Source organism: Gymnogyps californianus, chromosome 12 (assembly GCF_018139145.2).
Source record: "Gymnogyps californianus isolate 813 chromosome 12, ASM1813914v2, whole genome shotgun sequence".
In the NCBI taxonomy this organism is placed as follows: domain Eukaryota; kingdom Metazoa; phylum Chordata; class Aves; order Accipitriformes; family Cathartidae; genus Gymnogyps; species Gymnogyps californianus.
This window is the reverse complement of record NC_059482.1, coordinates 21,051,895-21,077,672: the sequence shown is the minus strand read 5'-3', so window position 1 is coordinate 21,077,672 and position 25,778 is coordinate 21,051,895. Positions and strand designations below refer to the sequence as shown.

Genomic DNA, 25,778 nt, shown 5'->3' with positions numbered 1-25,778 from the left:
TTGGCAGAGAGGGTGATCTGCTTAGCCAAAATGAAGTCCTTGCTTGCTCATCCTCAGCTCTCACTGGACAACAGAGAGTCCTTCAGTAACAGATCCAGTCACTGATAAAACTTAGCATCCTGTCTATAACAGGATTTTTGTTTTCCTTTTTTTCTAAATCAGACACACCCAAACCAAGGTCCCGACCAGTGCTGGCACCCCCCGGGGAAAGGGAGCGCTAGCGGGGATCATAGTGAGCTTGCAATAGATACAGTGCTGGGATGGCAGTGGAGAACGGGGCTGGATGCCAGCCCCGTGTTATTAACAGATGACTACATGAAGAACAAGGCTGATAGAAACATGCTGACAAAGACACAGATCTACTTCCCGTGATGTGAAGCTCACGGAAAGGTTTTCTAACACAAATGACCGACTCTCTGCTCTCCCCACCACAACCTTTGCTCACTTATCACTGAACACTGCGCTCCTGGGAGGAGCTGCTCCAACACCCTCTGAGTCCTGGAAAAATATGACTACAAGCAAAGAGAGCCCAAGACAGGCAGTAGTTCAAATTAATTAGTGTCCAGGAAATTTTTAAGCTTCTGATCTGAGGAACTGGGCAGAGCCCCTGCTTGGGTACTCCAGCTCCAGGAAGGGGGAATGCTGCTGGCATGCTGGAAACAGCACGAGGGGCTGCTGGTTTTTCTCGCCTAGGCTGAGAAGAGCAGGGGTGGATGAAAACCTTTCTGACTTAGTAAATCCAGACTTGCCAATTTGTCAAAATTTTTCTATATCTGGTTTTGATTTTGATAAAGAGTTACAGGCAATAGCAGACCTTGTACTCTGTAGCTTATTTTGTGTGAATCCAGTGCTTGCACCAAGGTTTGGAGTGGCAACGTTTGAGTAACGGGGAAGGAGGAGGGCCAGCAGAGCTGTGTGTCGGCACTGGATCTCATGGATCATTTACTGTTACTCAGACAAGTTGCTGAATTTCTGGGAAATGCGTTCTTTGTCAAAAGTTGCAGTCAAACCTGAAGAGTTATGGCTGGCACAAAGCACAAGGATCTGCATCAATCCTGTTTGAATTCAAGAGAGACTGTACAGCACCGGTTGCTCCCAGCTACGAGCATGACAGCAAGAAGCTCAGCAGAGCAAGGGTCCCGTGGGAGGCAGGCAGGCGGTTAGCAAAAGCATCACCAGAAATAATTCATTCTTTCTGGTTGGTTGGCTTGGGGTTGGATTTTGGGGCAGGGGGGACTAAATGTTGGTTCTGGGGCAACTAAGAGAAGGAAACGTAAGAGGGGGATAAGAAAGGGGCGAGAAGAGGATGGGCACGAGGGGCAGTATAAGGGCCACAAGAGGATGCAGCTGAAATTTGTTTGGTCCAGCCGTTGACCATGCTGGTAGAGATCGGAGTGGTGCCCACGCCTCGGGCTGGCTTTGTTTCTGCCTTTCACTGACAGGCATCAACTAGGGACTTGATACAGCAAAAAGAGGGCTGAGCAGCTGTATAGGGAAAGAGATGAGCTTTGGTCTTCTTCAGAGTTTAGACTGTCTCTGGCCTTGTGCCGTGAAGTTGTTGCCTGACATTTTCACTTCTAAATACTCAGTGTTTCTAAATACCCCAAGCCAGTAAGCTCCCTATCAAGTAACAGGGCTCCTTGTGCTGAAGGGGCAGAATTAAGTGATGGAGAGTGGCTCTGGGGTCCCTCAGTGAACATACTGCTGACTGGGCAATACGCTGACATCGGTCAAAGCACAGACATAAAAGCGTTACTTTTAAAGGGGGCAGAAAAGACTGTGGAGAAAAAACACCCTGATTGTTCTTCTGTGAAATCTCTCTGGGAAGGCAGCCACGGCAACTGAAAGCAGCACTGCAGATGCCAGTATTGAAGTTTTGCTGTAGGAAGTACCTACGGATCAATCAATCATGCAGTTAGCACATTACCTAATACTTGAGCGAGCAAAACCCCACTGACTAGTGCCCTTCCACAGCCTGCTAGGACACCATGAACTGGATTATTGTCGTATATGCTTTTAGCAAATGTTTCTCCTCTTGCTTGCCTTGGCGATCTGATGGCTGAAATCCCATGGCAGCTTTTTCCATAGTCCTTTGGAAATGTTCATGCTGCCGCTCACCCATTTGGGATACACCTTTCTTTTTGCCTGCTATCGTGCTTTCCTGCCTAGAGGATATCTAAAGCTCCAACAACACTCTGGGGAGGTATATTGTTATGGGGAATGGCTTGAGCCAGCTTGTGTGCCGCAGGACACAAGAAGCAGTGGGGTTTGGATACTGTAGTGAGCTGTGACCATTAAAAATGCACAGTGTGTAGGAACTAATAGAAGTGAGCAGTGTGTCAAGACTGGGAAGTCTTTAAAGGTTCAGGCAGGGTGGGCTACTCCTTAAGCAACCCACAAATTAATGGGAACAGAAGGTTTTCAGCACTAAAAATGTGAATTCTCTGTTTTCTAAATGGCTTGTATTTTTTCCTGTGTCTGAAATACAAAGGAAACTGCTGCAGGCAGGTTCCTCTTTGCCACACTGGAGCTGGTTCTCTCCAAGGCAAAGGAAGAAAAGGGATTTAAGAGGATCCCCGGGGGCTGTGGAGGGGGGAGACAATGCTGTAATTTTTAAAAGCGATTCTGAGCAATTAAAAAGCCATTTCATTCACCAAGTGACTAATGAAACATCATGCTCTGAATGGAATGGTGAGAGACAACTGAAGCAACCAGATTGTCTAATGTACCTATTAATGCCTGCTCCCTATCCCTCAGCTGCTAACAGCAAAACCCATATGTTTGCATGTTATGTTGTCATACTCATTTTAGAATGGCATTAACAGACAGGTATTTGCTGGGGAAAATGGTTCCACTGCAGATCAGATCTTCTGCCATCCCTCAGCAAGTCATTAATCCTGAAGAAGTGCCCAGTGCCTCAGAGATTATTGCTTAATTACAAAATAAATGAAATACTTGGAAACAGGGGGTGCATTTTGCGTAGCAGCTCGCTTTGGCTTCCGTTCAACGAAGCACTTACATGCCTTCAGCCTTTCACTACAAAACAAATGTATTAAAAAGGCAAAGCCAAAGATAATTTTGCCGCACGTCCCTGCTGACACACACTGCCCCGGCGGTTGTGAAACGGCGGCTTTGAACAAAGCACACGACAGCTCCAGCGCGGTAGGGCTGGATCTCAGCCTGGGCTGATCCAAGCAAGGAGCCAGTTTGCCTAGGTCACTCCTGGGGGCAATACTTGTCCATCTATCCTGAAAACCTCCTGGAGCAGAGGCTACAGTTTCCCCCCCTCCCAGCTCCAGTCCCAGACAAGCTATTCTGGTGCTTTCCTTCCAGCTCTTCCAACCTAAGCCAGGTTTAGCAAATGCAATGACTCTTCCCTACAGCTTCTCCAACTGGGTCCTCCTCCTTCCTGAGGCACAGTGCCCCAGCTTAGACCCAGTCCTCACTTCTCTAACCTGCCAAGATCATTTTAAGCTGTAAAGCTTATCCTCCGATGTGCTGAAGTACCTCTCCCAGCTCCACATCACTGCCAGGTGTAATTATGTATTTTCATCCATTTTTCATTGATGAAGATTTTGAAGGAAATCAACCCAGACCCCTGCAGAGTCGTGGTTGAGAGAGTCCTCTGCTCTGACCATGAGCCACCCGTAACTGTGTTCTTTGGGAATGAGTTGTACTACTCATCCTTTTTTGTGTAAGATCTGAAGTAGTTTTATCTAGACTGTTTTTCCAGGTCATTTTATGAAAGTCAAGTGGGACTGTGTCAAACCCTTCCCAAAATCTAGATATGGCACCAACTATTCCTCTCCTACTTCTGCCGAGAAATCAAATGAGATTAGTTTAACATGCCTCATTTTTGTATAATCCATGCTGGATGTCACTCATCTCCCTTTTTATCTCCTAGGTGCTTGCAAATAGTTTGATTGATAGTTCAATTCTCTTGAAAGCTTCTAGAAGTTGACTGGTCTATAATTCTCACCCCTCTTTTCTCCCTCTATATTAAGAGATAGACACCATGTTTACATTTTTGTCCTGTCTTCTAGTACCCCACCTGCCCTCCAAGAGCTCTCAAGGAGAAGTGTTTGTATTTCTGAGATGGTGCCAGCAGAGCCTCTAAGTATGTAGTAAGAAGTTCCCTAACCATGGCTGGTCTGAATCTTACAAAACTTCCCCTTCTTGTGCCAGAGGGAGAGAGATGGCAGAGCTCGGCAGTGGAGCCTGTTGTGGCCACTCCTTCCCCCCCTCTTCCTTCCAGTGCTCCGTATCCTCCATCCCTTTCACAGCTTTGCATGCAGGTTCTCCTTTCCTGACTGACACAGCCCTCCCTCATCTCCTGTACTTTGTCATCACTCCAAAACCTCGAGCCAATGCCTCTGAAATGTTTCCTGCTAAATTCAGGGAACTTCGTGTGGCTTCAAACTGTCTGCATCATTGTAAAAGACATACGCAGAGATTTCCAATTGCCTACCAGAGAAAATAAATCCCATACTGTTTCTGTTTTACCTAAGGTGATTTACTTTCAATCAGCAAGATGTTTCCAGCTGAATGAAGTTTTCCCATATCAATGCACATCCCTAAAATTACAGTGATTTGCTTGAACAAAACCAGGCAAGAAATCACCAGGAGATTATTACACTCGAATTGTATTGCAAGCAAATACCTTGCAAATGAACGGTCCAGTTCCTATAAGAGCAGTCCTTGCTCCTCACCTTCATCTGGACAAATTAAGGTACTTAAAGGTCATTGCACGGCTTTTGTACAGAGCCTTGTGCCGCAGCGATGAGTTTCACCTCTCAGGGCTCCAGGACGCTGACCTGGTTTTGGCTGGCAGTGGCACCCTGCGTAGCACCCGCAGCTCCGCTGCAGCCTGGATGGTTGTGTGCTCCTCTGCAGCATTTCCTGCCACGACAGGAAACCTCAGGTCTCCCGAGTGCTCTGCATGGGCAGCTCCCAAAGTCCAGATGGACAACGTGGGCAGGGAAAACCTCCCAGCCGATGCAAAGAGTGTGAGGCGCTACAGGGGGTAAAGTGCTGCTTGCAACTGCAGGAGATCACTTGGGCTGTGGCAGAAGGGAAGTGGCATGAAAGGAACAACTGAGCATTTGCCCACCGATGCATTTTTGCTCGGGCTGTTGAGAGCCCCATTCATACATATACGTTTAGGGTATGATCCAAGGTGGATTTTACATGAAGAACTTTGGAATGAACACACATACACACAATTTTTGCTTGGCAAACTTTTCTGATTTTTTTTTCTCCCTTCTTCCGCTCTTTTTCTTTCAAAAATAATATTTTCTGTTTCATACTGGAATCAAGCAGGCTATTCTGGTGAGGCTGGGCAGAGCTTCAGTCAAAAGAAAAAAAAACCTAATTTTGAAGAAAACTCTGTAAGCTTTGTTTGCAAATGGGGAAAAATAATAATGCAAAAATCTGACTTTAATATCTAGGGAAGGGAAGGGGTTGATCAAATTTTGATGGAAAATCTTCTGCTAGAGGTAATCAGCTACTTTTAAATTTATTTTTATCTTGATATGAGGTTAAAAAGTCTGTTTACAGGGGAGTTATGAAGCTAAATTCCAGTGATTCTCTTCTCATTTAATAGCCTGAAATGCGATTAAAAACTCCTGGATTATGTTAAACTAAATCAACGCAGATGCCCATGACCTTGTGTTTCAAAGACTGCAAAGGCACAGTTCAGACCTCCGTGACAGGGTGCAAATCTCTCAAAACTCTCATTCTTCTTCCCCTCTGGCTGTGCTTGAATGACACGTTGTACATCCTATTCTCGCAAGAAATTCTCCGAGATGGAGATTAAGATGACTGCCTACATGCCCACTTTTTTGAAAAGAAAAACAGCTTCCTTAGTCAGGGTCATCTAAAAACTGCAAATGGAGCTCATTTTAAAAAGCATAATTTTTTCAACCTGGATTTTTAACACCAGTCCAAGAAATGCTGATGGAGCCCTGTGATAGAGCCCCAGCTGGGGCAAATCTTCTTTCTGGAGGAAATACCTTTGGGTCACTCAAAACTGAATTCCTACCACCAAAGTATTTCTTGCACGCAAAGACATTATTCTAACTAACCAGCTGGTTCATGTTAAAAAATAAGCAAATCCGTCAGGCGCTTGAAATGCTGCCAAAATCTACGGCCCTGGAAATGGTCGAGCTTATTCAAATCAATTGCAAAAGTTTCACGGACCTGTACAGGGCTGAAGCATTCTTGCTCTTCTAAGGCAGCTACATTTGTGCCTAATATCAACGCCTGTAAGTAACTCTGATGCCTTCCTGAGGTCTAGTTTAAGCTAGGCATGTGCTTCTGCACCTTAACGGCTGGCCAAAAAGCTAGAAAATGGTGTTACAAGAAACTCTCTCGTGTCTACTCAGAATGGATGTTGCTACCATCTTATTTTTGCCTGTAGATGAACAGCTATTGAGCTAACGATGATTAGCTTCTAGACATGTAGGGGCCAGACACTGCAGCTTCCCAAAAACCTTTGATTTCAGCTTGTTTTCAGGTGTATAAAATATATGCAGAATACTCTTCATTTCCAGTTTAATACAGACCAAAACCAGAAACAAGTGCCCTAAAGGAAACTCCCAACGTGGTGCTGTGTCCCTGTAGTCCTGTGGCTTTTTGGAAGCAGCTCTTAGTCTTCTTTTAATTATTATTATTATTTTTTAATTGAGTTCTACATCAGTGCTTAATTTTGTCTTTGGGCTGTCTTGAGGGGTGATCCCCATTTCGGCTGCATGCTGTAGTTGAGAGGAGAGATGATTTCCTGGACTGCATGCTCAGTTCCCTGCCTGTGGTCTTCATCGGACTGGGGTGTTGGGCCGGGTTTTGTACCCTGCATTTGGGATGCACCAACGACCCTCTCCATCTTTGCTCTGTGAGGAGTCCTTCAGCATTTACATTTTCTAACAGGAAGCAGTGGAGTGAAATACTCTGTTTTTAAGTGTGTGTATAAAACAAGTTTAAGAGCATAAACAGTCTACTGCATCCTGAAAGTAATTAATTACTGTTGATAAATGAAAGACATCAGTACTAATATTTCAAAAGAAGGCAAGGCTGCGCAGGCACAGCAAATCCAGCAACTGTGCTAGTACTGCACCCCAACTCAATAGGGACATAGTCATCCTTTGAAATTTAACATCACCAAGTCAGGAAAACGAAGCATCCCGTGGCTTACCCATGAGAATAAGTATTACCCGCACCAAGCCTACTTGCACACAGTCAACCATAGCAGTGGTTTTACCCACCTGAGTCACCCTAATAATAGTTTTTTTCCTGCAGAGACCACTGGCCACTGGTGTCCAGAGGAGTCCCCGTACCTGGACGCACTACCCTGCTCCCAAGTCCTAATGACAGTATAAATGAGCTCCTCGTTTACAGGGAGCCGCTGGTTCCCACGAAGGTCAGGCTGCGTGCTGGCTGGTGGAGGTACGCTGATACACACATGCTCAGGACCTGACCTCGAGTGCTGGCTCAGTACCAAAACCAAACCTCAGACCCTTCCCCTAAAACACAGAGATAGGGGATGGTGGTATAGGGGGTGCAGTCAGGGGGAAAAAAATCAATCACACTTGCTGATACAGAAGCAATACAATAGACCCTCTTTCTTGCTGCCCCAAACCAGTTTCTTATGCTCCCAAAAGCCAAATCTGCCCAGACGGGCAGCAAAAGGCACAAGCAGGGACGCAGGCGGAGGCTGCCCCAGACCCCCACGTCCCGCACCAAGCAGGGAGCGGCGCAGACTTGGGTTTTATGCAATGTCAGGCCACTGGCATAGTTTGGTTTTACTAAAATTCGCAGTTGTGTAACTTTGATAATGTGCCCTCTCCTGGGGCCTTTAATATTAAGATCAAATATTGAATACCCTACATGCACCTAATTAGCTTTAATATGCATCCTGCTCGGCTCAGTAAGAACAGCAAAGAAACACAGTCAAAAACAATTAGATCAGGATTTTTTTCGATTAAAAAAAGACAGCTGGACTACACAGATTCCTGCAGCAGCATTTGCATTAGATGAGATTGCATTTTTCTGTGGAAAAAGCCTCGGAGCCAAAAGGGTTTCAAATAGCACCAGTGGAGGCTGACAGCTGCGTTCTTCTTTGTGTGTTCCCAAATAATAATTCAGCGAAGGAAAAAGAGTTCCTGCTCCGAGTGACTTATCTTCTGATCCCATGCAATGTGCTACATAGTCAATCTACTTTGTCCACGCTCTGCCTGAGACCAATGAGATCCCCCAGGGAAAAAAAATCCACGGGGCCGGTGATGACCCACATGAGAGAATTCTCATTAATTCCTTGGTAATGTTACATAAGGTCATTTTGTTGAATTAAAATTATTGGGATTAATCCTCTTAAATGTTCTCTTAGATGCAAGGGGGATCCAACTGCAGCTGGATCATCCCTCAGCTGGTTCTAGAAAGTCAAAACAGTGTTTTAAAGCCCCGTAATGGTTTTGTTAAATTCATCCCCTGAACAAGGACACAAAGCAGCTTTTTATGGCTTTTTTAGCTCACTTACAACTTCCGTAAGCTGTCATTAACTATCATCAAAGCCTGAAAAATGAGGCAAATGGGTTTAATGTCAGTTTTACTGCCCAAACCTAAATAATATTTTTGGTTTCCCATCTGCCTCATCTGAAGTGTTTTGATAGCTGGAAGGTGACTTTGCCTTTCAAAACCTTTTCAGATGTTGCTCGCCATAACCATATATTCTGTGGACAATAGAGGAAACAAGGGACATGCACAGCCTCTTCATCGCCCCGTGCATTTCATCCTCACAATCAAGTACCACCACCAAATACCACAATAAGAATAGAGCAACCTTGTGTATTTTACCCAGATATTAAGGGTCAGTGCACGACTCAGTGTATCAAAGCAAGGCTTTGGTAGGACGTACCCAGTTCCTAGCCCTCATGCAACAAACTTGGCTTCCAAAGCCCCCCATTCTACTGAAATCCATTGGGATTCAGATTTACTTCCCCTGTGTCTAGAGCTGATCTTTGCACAGTTGACATATTTTTCTGTGTGTCCTAGCTGTACTAGTGCTCATTAGGAATCGTGTGCTGTCATGAAAACAGTCAGCTAAAATAAAAAGATGCTTTAAAGCAGCTTTGCTTTTTTGGGATATCAAATCTAGCAGCAACTGTCTTTCTGAAGCAATAATTGATGTGTTTGATTAGCTCTGGTAGCAGATGGGGTTTTTTTCAGTACTTTTGATGTTTTAATATGTTAAGCTGAGAAGGAATCAATTCTGGAAAGAGCGATTATGCCATTCCTTGTATCCTGTCCGTCTTCCCTGGCATGGTTACAGCTCAGGGGCTCCATCTCCGAGCAGTGTGCTTGCCACAAGCCCCTGGGTGTGCTGCCAAGCTGACATTAGCCTCCACTAATCTCAGCTCAGAGATCTTTGAGTCATGGTGTTCCCAGTTCTGCAACGTGCTGCCTTGCCGTTAGAGGATATAATCAAGCACCACACCCCACAGATCACAGTTCGAGGGAGAGTATCTGGCTGCTGGGAAAAAAACCCCGAAGACTGCAATGGATCCTCCATTGCTGGAAAATTTTGCAATCAAAATGGGGACGTCTGGTGTAGATGTGATAAAAGTCCTGGGCAGAGGAACAGCGGTTTGGCCTCTGTTGCTCCTGCTGCTGCAGGCAGCATAAAACCAAACCTTGCCTGCCTAACTGTGGTATTTCTTGCAGTGGGGCTGCAAAGTTTCTGCTGTCTGTACTTACTGGAGCCTCATGGAAGTCTCTGCCTACAGCTGAAACATGGCTCGGATGGAGCAGAGGTAGACACCTTTCCAAACAGGAGGTGGTAAAAGCTTGCTTTGGGCCCCTGTGCTCAGTAACACCAGGTGATGGGTCTGAACTCTTGCAGCCTGGCTGCTCAGGTCTGCTCGCTGCATTGAGGCTTTCCAAGCTGAAGAGTTTGAGCTGAAACGTGGCAGATAGGGTATTTTAGGATTCCACCCACACTGTTAATAAGGTTTCGCAGGAGGAAGGAGGTATGTTGCACTTGTGATTAATTACATGCATTTGGATATATTTAAATCATAAATTCTACACTCATGCACAGAGAACAGGTTATCTGAAGGGAAGACAAATGCACAGCTTTTCCCTGACACCTTCCACAAGGATTCAGTCAAATAACGTTAACCCTTCAGGGATTCTCAAATGCAGCTGACGTTTAGAAAATACCAGTGGGGGACAAGACCTTGACTGGTCTAACTTGGCACACGCATCCAGAGAGAGGTACCTTATGTGTGGCAGTGGGGGAAGGCCCTGCCTCAGCTCCAAGTCTCCCACCTACACCTACAACTGCCCTGAGAAGCACAAAGGAGCAATTTTTGCCCAGTGTTTCCCCAAGCTCTTCAGCCAAGCTATTCCAACGCAATACTGTTTGAAAAAGGATTTGAAGACCTCAGGCATCCTCAGTATCTCGTGGCATTTCCTGGCACAGAGGACACCAAGGGCTCTGCTCTGGGGTCCCACTGTGTGTTTCTCTGTGCCCCCGTCTCTCTGAGCTGGGACAGCTGGTCAGTGCCTCCCTGTGAGGCTGCTGGGGCACTGGGTGGAACTGGGAGGCAGTGTGCTGCCAAGTATTCCCATGCCTGTACTGAGTAGTGGAAGAATACAAACATATGCCACAATAAATGCAGCCACTGCCAAAAGGCCACAAATAATTACTTGTCCTTGCTCTGCAGAGTGAGCTGGGGCTTTGTAACCAGATCCAAGAACTATCCTGTGACCTCTCGGTGGCAGCAGGAGAGAAGGACATGGCTCTAACTGGGAGAGCTCCTGTAAAATCAGTGGACCAAGGACTGGCCACTGGCAGAAAGCAGAGAAGCTCCCCTGCATCCCTGGGTGACTCAGCCAGCCTGACAGGATCCTTAGGGAGCCCTCGTCCCCCAGGCACACCGAGGGCTAGAGGCAACCTCTCCCACGCTCGCTGGGTGAGGCACGGGTCCCTGCACTTTCCTAGAGCTTCCTGTCGGCTTTTGGCACGGCAGCTCCTGCCAGTGGAGAAGGGAGTGATGAAGAATCAAGTGTCTGGGGTACCCTGGCCAGACGCTCTCTTGCATCTGAAAGCCTGGCTTAGAGCCAGGCTGGCACTTAAGTTCTCCTTCCCAGGCCCATATTCTCTTAACGGGAGCCCCAGGAGCGTTGCACTACCAAGAAACAACGTGGAGACTGCTGGGAAGCGAGCCTCTCGGGACAGCCGTCAGAGAGCACGCCTGGCACCTCTTCCCCATCTTCTTTTGCTACTGCACTGCCTGGTGGCCACCAGACCCCGGCAGAAGCAGCGGGTGCCATGGTGCCAGCAGCTGCCGCTGGGCGTATGGACCAGTTCTGGTTCAGCAAGCCACCACCGGCTTTCTAGGTAGACACAATAACTGAGAGCAGAGCTGCATTTAAATGGATGTGTAAACGTGTTTGCCCATTATGCTGGGAAGCGACCGCTGTGACAAACATCTCAGAAAATGAGTATGTTCCTCCTACTACTTTCATCAGTCTTTGTCATCCCCCATGTCCTCATCTTCAATTGAGAAATTCCTTATTGATTTAATTTGCAAATGCCTATAAGTCTCTCCCAAGAGTATCTGAGAAGAAGACGCATCGCAGTTCAAAGCGACTGTCTGAACCGCATTATAAAGCACCCAGCTAGATTTGGTAAATCTGCCTCGTAATAGATTTACTCCATATCTGATCGTCAGAGTTTAAGCTTATCTCTAGTATTATTTAACTGTCCCTGGTGTAAAACATTCCTGCCTTCTGGAGAGGTTTGATTGGATTCATAGAGGCTGAGGTTTAATGAGCATAGACTACTTTGACTCTCCCCACCCACATAGCGGGTGCACTGCTGGCATTTGGATGATGCATCATTTTGATGGGGTAGGCTTCTGTTTTTCCAGAAAGTATCTAGGAAAGTTTGGACATCTCATTAGCTTCTCAAAGCTTTCCAAACAGCGCAGACGTTCCCTTACCTCTCTGGCCTGGCTTCCCTCCCTTCACCTGCAGTCCCATGAACAGCCCCCAGCTTTGCTACCATGAGGTCTGGGGAGGCAAGCTGCTGGGAGCACCTCTGCCCTTTGGGGGATGTTGGTGGGAAGAAAAGAAAACAAATACAAAGATGATCTGAACTTGGGAAACATAGGTAAGGGAGCGCTGATTTAGCATTTAATAGCACTGCCGGTGTCCCCTTTAAACAGTGGTGATTGTAGCTTCCTAATATCTGTATAACAGAGTTACAACCCACAGGACAGGGGGAAATGTGTGATAAAAAGCAGTACCTAATCTATAAGTAGAGGCAATAGTGTTGAGTAACCTAAGGCAAACAAGTGGCTCATTAACCAATCAATTGATAAAGTTAAATGGAATAACTCACGCTAAATGCTGCTCGGCTGCCCTGGCAGGGTGCAGGCAGGGCTGGGAAAGGCAGGCTGGGTGGACGAGTCCGTCCCTGCTCGGGCAGGACTGTCACAGCCGCCTCTGCTTGGGAACTGGAGTGGAGAGCTGGAAATCACATTTATCCCAACTAATGCCAAAGCAAGAGCTTGAGAAAGGGGCAAGGGAATGGGGAAGATGGGAATGAGACTGATGAACCGAGCAGGGGTCCCCTGGGAAAAATGTTCTGCGAGCATCTCCGAGGACTGGGTATGGCTGGGGCACAGCTGCTCTCTTCCCTTGGTGTCCTGGCCTCTTGGGGACTTCTACAGGGTGGCACGTGCTGAAACTGCTCCAACATGCCTTCCAGGGACCAAATCACAGCACGAGGGAAGTCTCAAAGGTGCAGGCTGTGACGTCCCAAGGGGTCCCCATCCCACACCTCACACCCTGGAGCCTGAGCCACATGGGACCTCAGCATGTAGGTGCCGTCCCTTTCGGGGGGTGGACAGCAGACGTATCTGTCCAGACACCTCCAGGCCAGCCAGGAGCATCTCTCCAGGTAGGACAAGTTATCTGGTCGGTCTCTGCAGCAGCTCGTGCAACACCACCACAGCCTAACCAAGCTGTTGGCCTGGGGGTGTTGTGGCTGCAGCAGCTCCTGCCAGGAAACGTGTGGCAGCAGGCAGCCCATGCGCACCCAAGAGCGGTCAGGATTTGGCCCTCTGAAGGGGGAACCTGGGCCCTGGAGCCCCAGTCTGCCACTGCCAACCCCAGGAACCAGACCCGGCCGTGGGGCTGCTTCATCTGGCTGACGGAAGTGAGATTTCTATGGTCGTTCTTCACTGATACCTCTCAGAGACCCCCAAAACACTCAGAATATCAGGGCACAATGCAGGATTGTTTCCTCCTCTTCATTCCTAAATCCTCCCTTTAAAAGCTCCTGGGCAAGGAAGCTTTCACCTCTTCTCCAGGAATAATAATCCACAGAGTAACACATTTCATCATTAGAAATATTTCCTGCTGTCCAGTCAAAATTTATCTATTGACGAACTCAAATACAGCTTCCATAATGTCATTCACATAGTTATTTTTAGTACCAGCGTTGCCAGCAGAAATAATAGGCCTGATGTATTTCCCCCCGCCTTTAGAATGAGGCTTCTGAAATTATAGATGGGAGCACTAATTGAGTGCCAAGAATGCTACAAACGATTTGCACTGCTGTGGAATCTGGTAGCAAACCAACGCACTTCCACCCCACTTGCACGTGCAGTTATGCTGCTGTCCACTCAAAGCAGGCACATATCCGCTGGCAGGATTATTTGTGACCACAGTTGATATTTGTTGCTAGAAACTATCCCTGGCAAGGAAGCATTTCACATTTTTTACCCAAAAAGAACATTAATCTTAAAGAACTTCCCCTCCCCTTGTTTTTATTTGTGGTTCTTCAGACATAATAAGACTGAAAGGAGTCCTTCGATTCTTTTGGTTTCTGTGGTGGGGCGATGGACTCATGCCCATGGTTCCTGGACTCTCCAGACCACCTCCCAGTCCCATACTGGGCCAGTCCAGGATGGCTTCCTTGCCAAAGTCATGCAAGCAACTGTGCAGGCTAAGGCTAAACTGTAACACAGCTACAGAGCAACAAAGGGAAAGAAAAGCTTTCTGTTCTCCAGTCATTTAAACAAATCAGATAAACAGCATTTGCCAGCCCAGGAAGATTATGTTTGGCTTTTGTCTCCCCTGTTTTGGTTTCCTGTGCTAAGCACTCACTCACCCATTCATAGTCACTAAGGCCCAAGGCTCAGAGTTGCACTCCCTTGTGTTGCTTTCCATGTATACTTTAGGGTTTCTTTACATATCCAAATCCTCATTATCACTCTAAACCACAGTAAATTACAGGAACAGTGGGCTGATAAAATTCCTCCTAATTCAAAGCAATAGTGAGCCTATTACCACTGAAAGCACTGGTCCCCAGCTGTAGAAGCACACAAGAACTGAATGGGAGAAATAAAAAGAAACTAGCTGTTTAAATAGCCAGGATGGAAAGATGTATCAGTAGCAGCAGAAGTGACACAGATCAATGGGTGTGTGAGCAGGAGGCAGGCAGACCCTCCACCCAGGGCTGCGGGGAACAGCCTCATCTCAGAAGACTATTTCCACCTCAAAACCAACAAGATTTCCCAATCATTCAATTCAAATCTCCCTTGTCCCCTCCCTAGTACCTTCCTATCTCAACATACATATTTCTGGCTTATTTTTCTTTCAGTTGCCCCTCATTTCATTATTCTCCTTGGAGCATAAATATTAATGTCCGTCTTGGCTCATTCGGTGTTGCCCCTCACCAGCCCGCTCCCTTCAGACACTGCCTTTGGCAGTTTGGATCCTTCCTTCCATCAGTTTGTCCACCCAGGAACTCACAGTTTCATAAAACCTTGTAAACCCGCGGCAGCAGAAGGAATCACGTCACATGGAAAGCAAACATGTCCGAGTTCAAATGAAGGCGGTTGGTAGTGCGGCTGTGGGGGGGAACCGTGGGCTTGAGCCCCCTGGGCAACCTGCTAGATGACGGAAAGACACAACGTACTCGATGCCGAGTCCTTACAACCCAAATTTCCTGCACACCGTGCAATTAGCTGTCAGCAAAGGGACTGGAAATCCATGAGGGTTTCTATTTTCTTCCCGACAGTTGGATCAGGCCCTGGGAATGCATTTGTTTGTTTTTCTCTTGTCATCAGCCTGCCTTTGGCTGAGAGCTATAATCCAGTCAGGGAGGACCTGTTTACCTGTGAGAACAGCAGCATCGCTGTGAAGAGGTAAGAGTGGGAGTGTGCTTCAGGCAAAAAAATGCAGATTATAGCCCCGCTAGTAATGAATCCAGCACAGAAAGAAAGAAACGCAGACTGTTCTAATTTTCTGAATAGCTTTAATTCCATTTTGTTCCCTGCGAGTCCCTTCGCTGACAATTGTCTGAGTGGAGGGAGGAAAAAAGGCTTCCAAGCAAAACACTTGTCCATGAAGGATGTTATTAAAATGTCCTACTTGAACACTGGCGCTCTGCAGACTGAAGTTGTAGAATATAAGCATTCTCTCTCCCTTAGACAAGCTTTGTCTAAATGCAGAATGTTTGTCAATTATTTTCCAAAAGCACAATTGCTATCATCAGAATTAGAGCTGGCTTGACTTGTCCTGCCTGATTTAGCACCCACTTGAACAGGGTGGGTTCAGAAGTTCAACAAGAACTTGAGGGCTGTTGGATTTGCAGCAGGCTTAGAAAATGCTCAGGAAAACAACAGGGGGAGGGAACAGATGGGGAATATATAGAAAATGGGGGTGAAAACCAGAGAGTGGTCAGAGAAATGAAAAAAACCTGTGGCGAGTAAAAATCCACTGAAGAAACATGGTGGCAAAAGTCTCTGACTGGGTGAACTTCCATCATTTGGCTTCTGAGAACTCATGCTCACTCAACACCTGCATAGAGACCTGGTTCCATATATTTGCTGAACCTGGCAGTCCTTCAGCAGAGAATTTGGCTGGAGGTCTGCAGCATGGATGTCGGTCAAGTTTTAGCAGAGAAACTGGCCCCACCATCCTCCTATATAACTTCCTTTTCTTTAATGGTATGGGCAATGTGTCCTGTCCTCATGCATGCACTACAAACAGGGCGGGTGTCCTGTGAGACAGCAAAATGTGGATTTTTGTGGCCAGCTGTGGGGTTTGGGGTTTTGTTCACTGCAAGACTCAAGAGTGATGGGGCTTCCCAAAGCACTCCCTGCAATGCAATCAATTACATCACATCCTGAACCGATCTGACCTGTGGAGCCTGAATGCATCTCACCCTGTCCTCTAAAAGCTTCTCTTCAACCTCTCCTTGATTTGGGGAAGGGAAGGTGTCTTAATTCTGCAGAGCTGGCTTCCAACTAGACCCACTTGCCTATTACCATGGGCTAGAGCTGACGGTCTCTCCAAAACGAGCAACAGATAACCTGGCTGTCCCTCACCCCGCCACTCTCTTGAAGGTTGAAGAAACTTCTTCTGACCTTTGCTCTTAAACTAGAGGGAGCTTTTGCATATGAATTCTGACTTGCCTTTCACATTTACATTCCCATACCACAGGCACCAAGGGCACCAAAGCTTTATGCCAAGAGCAAAGGCAACTGGAGAAACTTGCTGAGGACCATCAAGTTCTGTTCATTATGTGAGTAGCAGCATTGTCCCCAATGTGCTAGGGCCTTATCCCTTGTGAAGAAGACACAGTCCCTTCCCCTAAACTCTGATTATGTGACTGTGCTATTATTGGTACACTCAATGCTGAATGGCCAAAGGAAAACACTGCACTGGCTCTTGCTTTTTCCAGATACAGAAAGGACAGCAGGCACAAAGGCAAACATAGCCTCTCCTGTGCACGTGACAGTCACAGCATAAGCGACTCACCATCAAAATGCCTCATTCCTCCTGACAGGTCTTGTCCTAAAACAATGTCTTAAAGTCTGCAGCTGGGCTGGATTTTTCATATCCAGCTGGAACTGCCAAAGGAACAGAAAAAGCCCTGCTAGCAGAAAAGATGCCTCTTAGTTTGGAGAGAAAAGCCCTTCCCAGCAGTCTGTCTATAACCAGTAGACACGGTTTGCCATCCTCTTCCTGAGTGGACAGGCAGCTGTGGCATCTTAAAGCAGAGTATGCTTGGGGAAGGATGTCTGCTCTGCTCCACGCCTGTGCAGAACAGCGGATAAAGAGTATTTCACAGAGGGGGAATGCTACAGCTCCTGTAGCCAGCAAGGGCAGGTTTCCTTTGCTGTATTCACTTAGATCTGGGCTCTTGGCTCCAAAGCACTGAGTCTGTTTCCTGCAGGGCACCTGCTTGGTACGGAGCATATCTACATGAGAACTTGGCTTAACTTGGGTGAAACACATCGAGGACAGTTGCAGCTCTGGGACAGTCTAGTTTCTCCCTCTTAAATGCAGCACCTTTATATTTGTTACTGAGTTTCACCTCATTGTTTCTTCTGGGCTGTTTCAGCAGCACTGTTTCTGATGCTGTCTTCCTCAGCCCTTGCAGCTCCTCCCCAGTATTTCTGAGCCATATCTTCTTCTGAGTTGTACTCTTCTTGTACTACTACCCCAAACACGAATGGGAATACTGAATAGCATTGGGACCAGGACCAGATCATGTCAGGAAAAACATTCCCTCAGTTTGAAAGCCAATAAAAACAATGTGGGCACTTAGCAGCCCACTGCACGCTCACTCTATGCTCAACACCACGTCTTACATGGTGCTGTTTATACGGCTGCTTGTTAATTTTTGATGGCATGCCTCATTACTAAGTTCAGGTACAGTAACATTCCCTTCTGTAATCCCTCTTTCTTTTCCTAAGCCAGTGGTCTTGCTTTTTCCCCCCTGCACTGAGAGCTTCAGAGGTAATCCATAAAAGAAAAAGGTGTACCTCTCCATTTGCATCGTAATAATTGCTTCAGAGCTGTTTTGCCATAAACAAGTCATCCTTTACAAATGAATGAGAGCACTTCAAACACAGCAGCCTCTAATGCTGCCACCGCAAAACTCTTTTCAGTTTGTGTCCCTAGTGAGGGAGCAGGGGAAAAAAATCCCAAACAGACCAGCAACAAACCAGCCCCCCCCAACCCTGATGATCCCTGGCTTCTTTCCAGCCTAGAAGAGCAGCGAGCACAAAACCCTTGCTGAGCACGCTGCCTCCGATCCTGCACCGCTCAAGCGAAGGATGTGTTGACACGAAGTGCTGTAAGAAGACAGACTACAGCAAAGCTGAAATGCTATCGTTTTGGCTGGGTGTCAAAGTGCTGGTTGGAGCTCGGTTGCCGCAAGGACAGGTAGCAGGGGGTGCCTGGCTGAAGGGACACTGCTGAGCTTTCCCAGCTGGGCTGGGACTACAGAGGCCGAGCCCCTGTGCCTCCTCCCAGGGGAAGGTCCCCCTCCTTGTCCCCAGTAACGTCCCATGGGGAGCCTGCTTTCTGAAGGCTGTGGTGGCCTTGGCGAGCAACTGGGGACCTGAGCGACCAGGCTGGAAGAGGAACTGCACGGAGAACTGGGAGACAGTGCCACACAACAAATTAGCCCTGTTAACTAGCACACATTCCTTACAGGCACGTCACAGGGAAATCCCAGCCGGCATTTCTAAGCTTTATCCGTCTTGCAATGGTTTCCACCCTTGCTGTTATTTACAAGCTTAACAAACTGAAGACTGTTTGGGAGAGATCACTCCTTAATCTGGCTTGTCCTAAGACCAACAGGAGAAGAGGAAGGCAAGGTCATGCACATCCGAGGCCTTTCTGTGTCACAGCACAGAAAAGTTCTTATTTATCTTCCCTAAGCTGTTCTAAATTTTAACTCCTTCAAGATATATTGAAATAATCAAGATCAGAAGTTGGTGGTGACTGTGACTGGTGAGGAAACCCTGGCACTCTCTCATCAATTAATTATTTTTAGTAGGGTTCAAATTTCACCCCTTTCGGTTCCTTTGTGCAGGTCCAAGTCATGGGACCAAACATGCAGCAAAGCCCCAGATGAGCATCTCCTGCCTCCTATTTCCTACTCAGCTACAAGCTGTGGGTCAGCTTCAGGGTCCCACCCATGCAGCATTGCAAGGTGTCTGAAGAAAACATGCTTCCGAGAGTCTCATTACGCATCCCTACCAGGTCAAAGTGAAAAGCAGTCCTCTAAATATCTGCTCGGGGAACGTGAATCCAGGGAGTGAGACAGACAGCTGAGCATAAAGCTATTTTTCAGAAGCTGAGTTTAAGGCTGGCTAAAAATATGGCCTATCCCTTTCAAGGGTTATTTTGCTTACTGTGTTGACAAGAATAAAGCTATTAGTAACAGAGCATTCAGAGTATTTGAGGCTGGTGTTTGTCTGTCAGTCACTCATCCTCCAAAACAGTCTTGTCACCATTTGGAAGGCAAGTGGGATGTATGCTCCAGCTCCCTCCCGGGAAGGCTGGGAGAGGATAATGGAGCTGTAAGAGCTGCGAAAACCTGTGGCGAAAGAAAACAGGAAGGAGTAAAGAAAGGAAAAAAAGCTGTTAAGGAGGAAAAACATTAGAAACCCTAAAATGTCTAGAAAAACAAAAGGTAGGTTTTAGAGGAAGAAAATAGCCAAGTATAGGGAAAAACAACAAAAAAAATTGTTTACAGAAAACATGAAAATTGAGAAAATAAATAAGAAGATACAAAGAGTGGACATTACATGGGGGAGGAGGAATAGGAGAAGTGACCATAGGAAAATACAATGATCAGCTTCTGCTGGTGTACTGCAAGAGCTGTGTTCACACAGCATGAATTCACAGGACATCGGCTGGCCCTGCACAGTGAATCACACCCGGCACAACGTGAGCCTGACTGTCCAAGAGTCAGAAACCAGAATCACCTTTGTGGCTGGGGGGTTCCAGGGATTAGCTCGTATTTGTCATACCTAAAAAAGCAAAGGGCCCACGGTTGTGGAAGCTGTGCTGCACAGGAGATTCCCCTTAAAGCCAGGAGTGTCTCTACATGTAAAGCACTTTCCTTAGAAAAAAGAGCTCTGCGCCTAAGGCACCCTAGAAATGTGGGACCGGGTGGGTACCTCGAACACCAGCCCTTGCAATCTGCTCTCTAACCCAGCTTGCTCCTCTGCCAGGTAGAAGGGGGTGGTCACAAGGAAATTGGTTTCCTGCTTATGCTTCTCCTTAACTCCCCCTGCCATGCCAGGAACCTCTGCAGCCTGCACTACCTAAACCAGCCTTTTGTGTCCCTCCTCTGCACCTCGAACGGATCCTGTAGCAAGAGCATCTCCTCTCCTCTCCTCTCCTCTCCTCTCCTCTCCTCTCCTCTGCCTCAGCTGTTCAGGACTAAGCTTTTAGTGTCACCATTCCTTTTACAGTCACCCTTTGCATTTCACCTTGGTGTTTCCTATGCATGGGAAGTGTTCTGCTGTTTAACAGTATGTTAAACATGACTGCATTTTATTGTACCTGCTTGGAAAGGGGAGCAGGAACCTGGTAGGTGTTGCTCCCTGCACCCGTTGTCCAGGGCAAATTGCCTGCTGGCTTGCTCCCCGGTCCCAATACTAGCTCCAGCCTCTCCCCTACATCTCCACCATCAAGTTAAAGATCTGTAGAGCCAAGTAATATTCGGTGCTTACCACAGCAATTTCTTTTGTGACTAATCCTGCAGTTAGTCACCTTTTCCCAGGGATCCCATTGCTGACAGAGACTCAGCTCCCTCTCTGCCTGAATCCATGGCACATGGCGGAGGAGAAGGCTGAGTGAGCTCAGCTTCAGCTGCTGCCTGTGCCCGTGTAACACACAGCTAAACCAACGAGCTGCCTCTCCCGCGGCTGAAGGCACAGACAGCCCTGGTGCTGAAGGCATGGACAGCCCTCTCACATGGGCTGTGTCGGGAGGAATCGGCTCAGCTAAGGATGCCAAGCAGTAACTGTGGTCTGCAGAATCGGGGCAATAATCTGGTAGTACAGGAAAACCCTGAAGTGCACAGCCTTGCCTTCAGATGATGGAAATGATTAACTGAGCGGTTTTGAGCCAGGGGGTTTTACCATTAAGGTACCACTTGTGACAATGAAATGTGCAGAGGCAAAGCGTTGCTTTCCAGGCATAACCTAGGGGATGAGGAGTAACTTTACTCAGGCTCAATTTCCACCTCAACCCATGAAGTTGGTCTAAACAGATTGAGAGCTGAGTCACTTAGAGCTATCTTCACAAGGAGCTCATCAATTTGAGTAAACCATCAGCCCCAGGCTATAGTGCATGGCTATCCCCGCTTTCACCCTCCAAAGCAGCAATGCTGACATCGGTGGAGCTCTGTGGGTTTACATTAGTAATAGCAAGAGAAGAAGTAGTCTCAGTGCATGAAAATGGTTCTGGTCCTGCTCCTGTTGAAGTTCATCTCAAAGCTCTCAGATATAGCCAGGAATGCGGCTGACCTGGCCAGCTGTACCCCACGAGCAAGCGCGCAGCTCAGAAGAAAACACCAGTTATTGTAGAGGAAGAAAGCCCTGAGATGGGGCACAGGTCCTCTCCTCCCACCCATCCCCTCTGCTCTTTAGCAAGTCACTGGAATCTCACACCTGCTTATTGCTAAGCCTCCAAATTGCTTATTGCTAGGCCTGAGCCGAGCCTGGAAAGGCAGCCACGATCAAGAGAGCACAACCCAAGCGCACAGCGAGAGGCTTTCCCTGTGCAGATGAGCTTGCTCTCCAGCAAGACACAGCACACGCCGTGGTGGCAGGGGAAATGGTGAGAAAAAGTAGCAGAGTGTTAGTGGAAGAGGCGCGAGCCGAACCCCGATGTCCGAGCTCTGCACTAGTTCACATGAGCCCCGCGGCAGCATTTGGAAGAAAACGGGGGAATGAAGTTGGTTGTGAGCAAAGACCCTGAAAACCCTTGTGGCTTTGTCATTAGCTTTCTAAAGAGGAGTTTCTATGACGAAAAATGCAACCCATCCAACTAGCTCTCCAGAAAGAGAAGGGGCAGGGCTGCAAACTCACCGAGGGTGAAATCCTGTTTGCTTCACTTGTGGGCCTTAAACGCACATCAGCCAACAGACTGTAAATACTGCTCGCAGCAGGTTTACAAGGTAGAAACCCTTTTGAGACCTTTTACTGCAGGGAAAGTGGGGTAAATATGCCAATGATATGAACAAATTCTAAATATTTAGGTGTTTAAATAAATAAAGCTTTTACAGATTTTCGGAATCTATTATTCATGGCGTGCTGGGGGGTGTCCAGACTATGCACCAAGGCATAAAACCATTTTAAGAGGGTAGAAAATTACTTTCAGGCTCAGAAAGTTGTATCAGTTTGTGTGCTGAGTGCTGGTCCAGGCCTTCGTATCACTGGGCAGATGAACCTCAATTACTTCACTACCAAAGGAGACACAATTTGCTGGGCATTGTGGCCAAATGACAAGTAACAAGGCCAGAACGAGATTTTCTTTTCTAGACACGTTGAGCAAGAAGGGGACCTCTGTCAGCCATTAACATCCCAAGGTGTACAACGTGTCCCTGGGAAGTGGCTCAGCCAAAGGTGGAAATATGCAGCCATGCTAATTCATTCATTGCAAGTGAAATCAGTCTAGAAATGACCTGATTTTCAGCTTCATAAAAACACAGAACATTATAAGTGCTTTGGTGAAACTGATTGTTTGAAACAGTTGAAGAACTAGAAAAAAGGTCATTGCAATCCTTTTGGGATGTGGCTTTCCAGTTAAGAGTATGCCAACCCAGTGGCACCATCAGAGCTTCAAAACAGGCTTCCTGACTTGGTAAAAACAACATCATATTTCTCTACAACATTAGAATGCCACTCAGAATTCAGTGTTTTCCCTGTGCCGATGTCTGTAATTACACTGTATGATCTCAGAGTGAGCACAGCTAACCGAAGATGGGCTGCTCTAACCTGAGCAACTGTCTCCTTATATTTGTGCTTTTGTCTTGGCATTTTCAGCAGGGTTACAATTAAAATTCCTGATTAATTAAAATGTTTTGCAACAACAACAACAATAGCAGCAAAAATTGCTTGGAGAAAAGCCTGTGCGAAGTGAAACTGGAGCCTGGTTGGTATGAATATGCATGGTGCCCAAAGTACACTGTATTGGCATGTGTGCAGCCTGTCCCCAAAGTAAATGATATAGTAAAGGAGAAAGAAAGTAGAGGCTTGGCAGATACTGAAACAGGGGTATAAAATTTTGCACTACCCTCTGTATTTCCCCTTCTGCCTATAACTCACAGTTCAAGTGCACAGAAATAGAGTGGCTTTCACTACAGCTGGATGAATGCATGGGTCTGCCAGGGAATTAGGACTTGGCCAGTGCTCCTGCTCCTTGTTCTGACAGTCATCAGCTGAAAAGTTTGTACAAGTCGCTTTCCCTTTCTGGGCCTCGGTGTCCCCTCTGTAAAACGCAGGCAACACCACTTCTCTGTCTTGTACGAAGTGCTATAAGAAGTACAGAGAAAGAAATACACTACAGAAAGAGAAATGCATGTTAGCGAGTGACTCTGTTTCCTTTTGCCTTTGTCAAATCTGTACTATAGCGGAAGCCAGCTCCGGTCGCTTGGAGCTGTGAAGAAATCTTTGTTGTGCTCTGAAAGCTCTGCAGCGGACTGTCATTGTCAAACCCGCTGATGAATGGTTCCACTGGGGATCCAGACCCTGCTCATGCAGGAAAGCAGCAAGCCTCAATAAATAACTATTGCTATTACTGAATCCGGATAATTAACACTTCTGCAATTTTATAAGGAAAATACTGTGTTGTTGCAAAGAACGCAGGGGGCAGTTGGCCCCATTCTGTTAGTGCAAGCAGTCCTGGCCCTGGCTCTGCCTCTTAAAGGGCATGCCCTCTATGAAATGCCAGCAAAGGGGATGATGTTTCTTCCCCTTCCCCTCCGTTCTTTTTTAAAACAGGTTTTTTTGGCAGGCAGCACTCCCACTTTAGTGATTCAAGGGCTACAGGGAAGAAATCATACTCTGAAAGAGCAATTCCAAAAAACATCTGTCTGCAAACGGTGCGTGTTTATGCAATGGCTCTGTTCCTGGTGGTATGCAGGATCTGGTCTGCTGATTTTTAGGGCCAAAAATTAAATTTTGCAACCTCCAGAAAGAGAGCAAAGAGCCAGAAAGAGGGATCTCTTGCCTTGAGTAGGATTACCAGAGCCCTTTTCCCCAGGACATATGCCGGTTCAAGGCAAAAGACTTTCCGGGAGGGATGAAACACATAACGACCATGCAGCCGTGGTCACTGGCAATGGTACGTACACAAGGCAGAAAAAAACCCACCTTGATTACTAGATTTTTTTGCAGATTTTCAGGTGTTTAAAGAGATGACTGATACAAAATTGCTGCTCTAAAGCATATAAGAATTGCATTTTTCAAATCTCTTATTTTAAAGTATGATGAACACACATACTTCTTTCTAGTTATATTTGGATTTTTATGGGTCCACCATCAACTTCTATGCTGCTACAGAGGATGAGATTTTTTTTTTCCCCAAAAAAACCTGGAACTGAGGTCTCTCAAATTCATGTGCCTTCAGGGGCTTTTAAGGAAAATCCAGGAGGTATCATGAGACTTGCAAAAAGAGCAGGAGCAGGAACCCTGCAGTGGCTTCTGAGCATAGTGAGCACTGAAATTATGAGAGTAGAGCCACAGAATCTTAACATTACGATTTATTCTTTTTAAATAAACAAATCACTAAGCTCAAATTTATTATTATACACAATCATTTACTAAAGTAAAGGTCCAGTTATGTTCACTGACTGCTCCAAAATTTTGGCTGTCAAACTGAAATGCATAATCCCTTATGCCTGTTTTAAAGATGACCAACCCTGATTCTTCTTCATTTCAAATAATATTTGCTTAGATCATGCTTCAAAGAGGGATTGGGATTTTTTTGTCATTTAAAACGCAGCAGGTAATCAGCTAAGAGGCTCTCAGGCCAGCCACAGCTCCACAGTAGTATGTAATGTGAAAGCTCAGTGAATCAAGTTCATTTCCTCCAAGACTCAAAGGTAGCAAAGAGTCATGCTGAATATTTCCTGAGAACGTAAGTGGCCGTGACAAACAGTCCTTCCAACCCAGAGAGGCACCAACCTGTTCTTCCAAATGCTGCAGGGATCACTGGCATTTTATTGCTTCTGATCCTTCACGCTTCTTTGTTTAAAATACAGTGGTGTGTCGGGCATCCTACACTCTCTCTTCCTTAGGCTCAGCTTTGCAAACAGCTCTGCGTTTCTGTGGGAGAAAAGGGCCAGCTGCTGAGAGCTACAAAGCCCCTCTCCAAGAAGCACTGAGTGTGAAGACATGAGCATGTATCCTGAGCTTGCTGAAAGGGGACATGTTTTGGGAAGTGAGGACTAGTGGTTAGGATGCAGAGGAGGGAGGGGATGGGAGACCCTCTGGGTTTGACCCCTGGCTTGGCCAACACACTGCCAGATGCACAGGCCAGTCTCTCGACCTCTTCCCAGCTCAGTTTCCCCACCTGTAAAATGGAGCAATGATATTGGTCTCACTTTGTGAAGTGCTTTGCGATTCGGTAATAAAAATGCTCTGGACAGGCATTATTCTCATCTATCCATCTAGTCTTGCTACATCAAAGCAAATCACTCATTAAACAAAATATCCTACCATTGGGTAGTGGGGTAATCCCACTGGATTGCAGGAAATTGCACCGCTGGATGTGAGGACAGAATCCGGCTCCAAATTGGCTCAGCAAATGTCTCTGCCTCACTTGCCAGAACGCAGGGCTCTCCCATAGAGAGACTATATGTTGCTTTTACAAACATAAGCAATGATTTGCCTGTATTCAAGCACAGGACACAAAAGACCCCAGTCCTGCAAACTTAAATGCCTCATTTT

At 46.7% G+C, this 25,778-nt stretch overlaps 1 protein-coding gene across 2 annotated transcripts in view; it reads right to left on the bottom strand.

Moving 5' to 3' along the window:
* Positions 1 to 25,778, bottom strand: part of LOC127020961 (guanine nucleotide-binding protein G(o) subunit alpha) — a 133,605-nt gene that overhangs the window by 84,158 nt on the left and 23,669 nt on the right. The window lies entirely within an intron of this gene.